Source organism: Vombatus ursinus, unplaced genomic scaffold, assembly GCF_900497805.2.
Source record: "Vombatus ursinus unplaced genomic scaffold, bare-nosed wombat genome assembly UNPS02014832.1, whole genome shotgun sequence".
Classification (NCBI taxonomy): Eukaryota; Metazoa; Chordata; class Mammalia; order Diprotodontia; family Vombatidae; genus Vombatus; species Vombatus ursinus.
The window spans coordinates 23,516,380-23,524,620 of record NW_020954610.1 but is presented as its reverse complement, the minus strand read 5'-3'; positions in this window follow the sequence as shown (position 1 = coordinate 23,524,620).

The following is an 8,241-nucleotide window of genomic DNA, read 5'->3' as shown; positions in this document are numbered from 1 at the left end:
ATCATTGAATTCATAAATGAAACTTGGAGTTGGTTTTATGAAAGAAACATAAAATAGAGAAACAATTTGAATAAAAAAGATAAAATCAAATTACTAATATCAAAAATGAAAAGATGAAGATACCACTAACAAAGATGAAATTAAAGCAATTATAAGGAGTCATTTTGCCCAATTATATTCCAACAAATTTAACCATTTAAGTGAAATGGAAGAATATTTACAAAAAAATATAAACTGGCTAGATGAGCAGAAGAGGAAATAGAATATCTAAGTAGAGCTATTTTAGAAAAAGACATTGAACCAGCCAAAATGAGTTGCCTAAGAGAAAAGCACCAGGACCAGAAGGATTTTCAAGTGAATTCTATAAAGCACTTGAAGATCAACTAATTCCAATACTAATTATTTAAAATGATAGGTAAAGAAAGGATCCTATCAAACTCCTCTTATGAAACAAATATGATACTGATACCTAAACCAGGAATGATAAAAACAGAGAAAGAACAATTTCATTAGTGAATATTTTTTTACTGAATTAGTAAATAATAATAACAAAATTCATTTGGAAGAATCAAGAATATCAAAGGAAATAATGAAAAAAAAATGTAAAGGAAGGAGGTTTAGTAGTACCAGATCTTAAACTATGTTATAAGGCAGTAATTATCAAAACTATCTGGCACTGGCTAAGAAATAGAAAGGTGCATCAGTGGAATAGAGTATTCATACAACTTAAGCATAATATCACATGTGACAAGTGTAAAGACAAGATTTTGACATAAAAGTTGATTATTTGATAAAAATTGTTGGGAGAACTGGAAAGACCAATATCTTGTACCATTTACTAAGAAAAGGTCAAAATAAATACACGACCTAGACATAAAGAGAGATTTTACAAGAAAATTAGAAGAACACTGAACATATTACTTATGGATAGGTGAATAGTTTATAAATAAACAAGAGATAAAGAGCAAAGTTAGGCATAAAATGGATAATTTTGATTACATTAAATTGAAAAGTTTTTGTACAAATAAAACAAAAGTAACCAAGATCATAAGGAAAAAATTAAATTGGGGGAAATTTTATAGTTTATCAGATAAAAGTCTCATATCTAAAATATATAAAGAACTTTGTCTAATCTATAAGAATATGTTATTTTGCTATAGAAAAATGGTCAAGTGATGTGAACAGGCAGTTTTCTGATGAAATCAAAATAATTTATATTCATATGGAAAAATGCTCTAAATCATTATTGATTAGAGAAATGCAAATAAAACAACCTTGAGATATCATCTTACACTTACCAGACTGGTTAAAATGATAGAAGGGGAAAGTGACAAATGTTGGAAGGGAAGTGGAAAAATTTGGACACTCAGTGGAATTATGAATTGATCCAACTATTTTGTAGAATAATCTGGAATTACATCCAAAGAATTATTAAACTACATATGCCCTTTGATCTAGCAATACCACTGCTTGGTCTGTTTCTGAAGATAATTAGGAAAAGGACAAAGAACCTATAAGTTCTAAAATGTTTATAGCAACCCTCTTTGTGGTGGCAAAGAACTAGAAATTACGTATGCCCATCAATTGGGGAATGACTAAAGAAACTGGTATTGTTTGTTGTCCTTTATTCTCCAATAGGATCAAAATGATATCACTATGCTAAAGTCTAGTTACAGTGTGTTTGACTGTTGGCTGATTGAGCTCAGAATGTTCTACCAAAGGTTGGGCACAAATAGTCCATGTGACCATTTGGAGTGAATTCTCTAAATTTGTGCATCTTGTGTTTCTTTCTTGCTACTTCAATTCTGCTTTGTTCATAGAACATAGCACCTTCTTTGATGAAGGCACACCATGTTGAGCAGTCTTGTGCCAGTGTCTCCCATGTCTCTCAACCAATTCCAAAATTCTTAAAGGAAACCTTGAGTGTCCTTGTATAACTTCTGACCACCATGTGAACACTTGCTGTGTGTGAGTTCTCCATAAAATAGTCTTTTTGGCAAGTGTATTTTTAGTATTTCCACAACATGGCCAACCCATTGGACTTGTGCTCTTTGAAGCAGAGTTTTAATGCTTGGCAGTTTAGTTTGAGAAAGGAGCTCAATGTCTCATATCTTATCCTGCCAGGTGATCTACAGAATCTTCCTGAGAAAATTCAAATGAAAGTGATTCAGTTTCCTGCCATGTCTCTGGTATACTGTCCATGTTTCATGGGCATACAACAATAATGTGAGCACAATGGCTCTGTAGACCTTCAGTTTGGTAGTCAGCCTAATACCACTTCTCTCCCACACTTTTCTTCAGAGACTCCCAAACACTGAGCTGGCTCTGGCTTCGTGTGGGTCAACCTCATTATCAGTGTATACATCCTTGGAAAGTACACTACCAAAGTTAGTGAACTTATCAACAGCATTCAAAACTTCTCCATTTGCCAAATGATTATAATGGAATACTACTGCACTATAAGAAATGATGACCTCAATGATTTTAGAGAAACATAGAAACACTTGTATGAAATAATGAAGAACAAAATATGAAAGAAAAATATGAATCAGTCCCAGGACTTAGATGAGCTCAAAAGGGATTTTGAGAAGCAAGTAAGAAGTAGAGGAAAAACTGAGAGTGATGCAAAAGAATCATGAAAAACTAGTCAACAGCTTGCTAAAGGAGACCCCCAAAATACTGAAGAAAACAACACCTTAAAAAATAGCCTAACCCAAATGGCAAAAGAGGTCCAAAAAGCCAATAAGGAGAAGAATGCCTTAAAAAGCAAAATTGGCCAAATGGAAAAGGAAGTCCAAAAGCTTACTGAAGAAAATAATTCCTTAAAAATTAGAATAGAGCAATTGGAAGCTAGTGACTTTATGAGAAATCAAGACACTGTAAAACAAATCCAAAAGAATGAGAAATTAGAAAACAATGTGAAATATCTCATTGGAAAAACAACTGACCTGGAAAATAGATCCAGGAGAGAAAATTTAAAAATTATTGGACTATCTGAAAGCCAGGATCAAAAAAAGAGCCTAGACATCATCTTTCAAGAAATTATCAAGGAAAGCTGCCCTGATATTTTAGAACCAGAGGGCAAAATAGAAATGGAAAGAATCCATCGATCTCCTCCTGAAAGAGATCCCCAAAGGAAAACTCCTAGGAATATTGTAGCCAAATTCCAGAGTTCCCAGGTCAAGGAGAAAATATTACAAGCAGCCAGAAAGAAACAATTCAAGTATTGTGGAAACACAATCAAGATAACACAAGATTTAGCTGCTTCTACATTAAGGGACTGCAGGGCATGGAATATAATATTCCACAGAGCAAAGGAGATAGGATTACAACCAAGAATCACCTACCCAGCAAAACTGAGTATAATCCTGCAGGGGAAAAAATGGTCATTCAGTGAAATAGAGGACTTTCAAACATTCTTGATGAAAAGACCAGAGTTGAATAGAAAATTTGATTTTCAAATACAAGACTTGAGTGGAACATGAAGAGGTAAACAGGAAAGAGAAAATCATAAGAGACTTATTATGGTTGAACTGTTCACATTCCTGCATGGAAAGATGATATTTGTATCTCATGAGACCTTTGTCAGTATTAGGGTAGTTGGAGGGGAAAAATTCTATGTACATATATATAGATATAGATAGATAGATAGATAGAGGGCACAGGGTGAGTTGAAAATGAAGGGGTCGTATCTGGAGAATAAAATTAAGGGGTGAGAGAGGAATATACTAGGAGGAGAAAGGGAGAGTTAGAACGGGATAAATTATCCCACAAAAAAAACCAGAAAAGAAAAGGCTTTTACAGTGGAGGGGAAATGGGGGAAGGTGAGAGAGAATGAGTGAATCTTATTCTCATAGGATTTGACTTAAGGAGTGAATAACATACACACTCAATTGGGTATGGAAATCTGTCTTACCCTACAGGAAAATAGGGGGGGAAGGGGACAAGAGAGTAGGGGAATGATAGAGAGGAGGACAGATTGGGAAAGGGAGTAATCAGAGACAAATACTACTGAGGAGGGACAGGGTCAAAAGAAAGAATAGAATAAATGGGGGAGGGCAGGATAGGATTAAGGGAAATAGAGTTAGTTTTTCACAGCATGTCTACTATGGAAGTGTTTTGCATAACTGCACATGTATAACCTATATTGAGTTGCTTGCCTTTTCAATGAGGGTGGGTGAGGAGAGAGGAAGGGAGAAAATTTGGAACACAAAGTTTTAAAAACACGTTTAAAAAAAATGTTTTCACATGCAACTGGGAAATAATAAATACAGAAAATGAGGTACAGAAATCCATGCTGCCCTACAGGAAAATTGAAGGGGAAGGGGATAAGAGAAGGAGGGGGAGAGTTAGAAGGGAAGGCAGACTAGGGGAAAGGGCATTTAGAATGCATGCCATCTTGGGTGGGGGAAGGGGCAAGATAGGGTGAAAATTTGGAACTCAAAATCTTGTGGAAGGAAATGTTGAAAACAAAAATTTAAAAATTTAAAAAAATAAAGTGATTTTTCTAAAGCATAAAAAAAACAAAAAACAAAATGAGCGGAGCCAAGAGAACATTGTATACAGTAGCACCAATATTATTTTAAGAACAACTTTGAGCAAATAAGTTATTTTGACTATTATAAATATCCAAATTAATTGTAAATGAAGAAAAGGCACTATCTGCATGCAGAGAAAGAACTGAAAAATAGAAGTATGTATAGAATAATTTTACACATATTTGTATGTATTTATGTGTATATATATACATATATGTGGATATGTATTCATATATTTATGTATATACATACCTACATATACCTACCTATTTGTGTCTAATGGTAGCCAGCTCTGGGGCAGGAGAGAAGAAAAAAATAAATTTACATAATGATTTAATATGTAATTGAAAGGGACAGCAAGTTGTGCATAGTAGATTTGCAGTTTCATATGCAATCATCTTTTTATTATACTATGTTATGGAAATGCTTGTTTTATTCCATAAATTAAAAATAAAATTTAATAATAAAAATAAAGTCTTACTCCTTTATATTATGTACAAAATAGGCTTACAGATAGTCCAAGGGAGTTTTGCTTCTTGCAAAAATCAAAAAACAAACAAACAAAAACTTACATTGTTCAGAAATGAAGCCAAGCTATGTAACAACAACAACAAAAATTACCTGGAGAAGTGGTTGTAAAATGCAAAAATGTTTGTCCCATATTAGAAGTGGGAAATGTGGGTAAGCAACTTTGTTTTTGCCAATTATAGCAGTAGAAACAGAATCCACAAAGATCTCAACAGTCTAGAACAATGAGTCAAATCTAATATGAAATCTGAATGTAGGCTATAATTAATTCATCCACATTTATACATATCCTTAATTTTTATATAATAATTTAGGCATCTCTTTCTAGGTTTCATTGCAAAAGGAAACTGTGTCACTTTTGTGCTACATCTGTCATCAAAAAATCACAGAATGAATCATTGAATTATAAAAAGCTTCAAGGGCTATTTAACATAGCCATGTGTGAAATATGGATGAGTATAATATGAAAAGTATTTTTAAAAAAATCAAGTGAAAAAGCACAAGATCAGGGAGAAATAACTTTATAGCATCAAAAAGACTTAGAAGTTTTAGTAAACAGAAAACTCAATGAAAGCTCATAGTGTTCTATTACAGTCAAACAGACTAATAGGATCTTAGGATATATTTCTAGACTCACGATATCCAAAATAAATGATAGTCTTATTGTATTTTACCCAGATCATGCCACATTACAAAATTGTGTTTGGTTCTCTGTTATATACCTTAGGAAGAATTAAAAAGATGGAACATATCCAGAGGAGGGTAACCATTCAACAATTTATTAAGTATCTCTAATATCTCAGGTCTCATACTAGGTGTTGGAGATATGAAGACTGAAGTGAAACAGTCTCTGCTCTCAAGGAGCTTACATCCTATCTGAGGAAAATAACATACATATAAATAAATCTTTAAAGTAAATACTAAATAATATCAGCAAAGTGAACGCTAGGAACTGAGAAATCTGAACAAATCTTCTATAGGAGGTACAACCTGAGCTGAGATTTGAAAGAAATTAGTGCAAAACAAGAAGTGTAGATGGAGTGCATTAGCAAAGGTACACATATAGAAAATGCAGTTTTGTTTATGGGGAACAATAAGTAGTCTAGTGTGGTTAAAATATAAAGTACATGAAAGGGGATTATGTGAAATAAAATAGAAAAGTAGACTGGAGCAAGATTGTGAAAAGTATAAATATCGAACTAAAGAATCAGCATTTTATCCTAGAGTCAAGAATGTGACAATGGGTCTCCTTGAGCAGAGAAGTGACATGGATACATTTTTAATCTATCAGCTTAGAAACTCTATGGAAGATAGGTTAGAAATGAGAGATATTACATGCAAGGAAATCACTCAGAAGGCTGTTGCAGAAGTCTCAGTGAGAGATTTTCTGGACTGGGGCAACAGTTGTTTGCATAGAGAGTAAGGTGGGGAAACATGGATAAACCACAGTTATGGAGAAAATACCTGTTTTTGGTGTACTCAGTGTGAATCATAAGTAAAATATGATAGCCAAAAAAGAAAAAAACTAATTCAAACTTAAACCACATTAGGATGAACATAACTTCCAGAAATAGTAAGGTGATAATCCTACTATATAATCTTCCATTGTCAGATTCATGTGGAGTATTTTGTTCAGTTCTGAGGGAAAAAAAAAGTTTAAGAAGGATATTGACAAACTGAAGAGTTTTCAGAGGACAGTAAGCAGCATGATTGATAGCCTTGAATTCATGCTATATGAGAAAGAGATGAATTCACTGTTTCATCTGGGGAAAAACACATTCAAGGAGGATATAATTGCTCTCTTCAAATTTTTGAAGGGATATCTTTTGGAGAAGGCACCAGACTTGTTCAATTTGGCCCCAGATGCATGACTGCTAAAAGACCAACTTAGTTTGGATATCAGGATAAACCTTACCACAATTATAGCTTTCCCAAAGTGAAATTGGTTTCCTGGAGATTTCAGGAGTTCTCCCTCCTTGGAAGTTTTCAAACCATTGGATAGAAACTCTCAAGTTATTTTAATGCAGGGATTCTTTTGGTGTATGAGCTGAACAATATTACTGCTAGTGCCTTTTCACACTCTCAAATCCTTTGGTTCTGTGATTGGATGTGGAAAGTGAAGGATAGGAAAGATATAAATGTTGTGAACCTGGATGACTAGAATAGAAATAGAGAAATTAGGATAAGTGAGAGTTTGGGAGTGTAAGATAATGGCTTATATTTTGAAGATATTGAGTTTGAGATGCACTGAGATATCCAATTGTAAATGTATTCAAATCCATGAGAGTTTGAGAAAGAAAGAGAGCCCAGAAACCCAGAATATAACCCTATTGTACTTTCATGTAAAGTGAGTAAGTCCAGGAATGATGACAATGGACTAATAGATACAAACAAGAGTGGGTAGAAAGAGATCTAAAGAGAACTATGTCAAGAAAATCTAGGGAGAAGACAATATCCACGAGAAAAAGATGGTCATCAAATTCCACAGAGAAATCAAGGAGGATCAACACTAGTATGGTGCAGAGACTGTAAACCATACCACATGAAAATAAGCTGAAGTAACTAGGGAAGTTTCCTGGGGAAAAAAAATTTTCTGGGAAAAATTTCCTGGGAAAAAAATGTCATCAATTGTTCGAAGGGCTGTCATGTGGAATAGGGATTTTATGTTTTTATTTGGCCTAACAGGGAAAACTAAGAGGAGTGCATATTTCAGAAAAGAAATTGATACAAGGAAATATAAAACATCTTAGCAATTAGAACTGTCCCAAATTCAATGTACTATTTTTGGAAATAGTGAGTTTTCTGTAACTAGAGGTCTTTAATCAGGAGTTAGATGACTACTTGTCAGGGATATCATGGAAAGATCCTGTTCTATGACTTATGAGGTACTTTCCAATTCTTTTTACATGATTCATCCTCGAATTTTTGTAGTTACCATATAGTAAAGCCATCAAAATCTCCAAGAAGTTCTTCCCTACCCAGATGCCTTAATAAGACATTGGGGTTTCAATAAACATTTAAAAATTCTTTAGCCTTTCAGGTTTTTGGTGCCAAGCTAGACTTACCCTGTGAAATTGTATTTCAAACACACACACACACACACACACACACAAACACACACACAGAGAAAGAGAGAGAGAGAGAGAGAGAGAGAGAGAGAGAGAGAGAGAGAGAG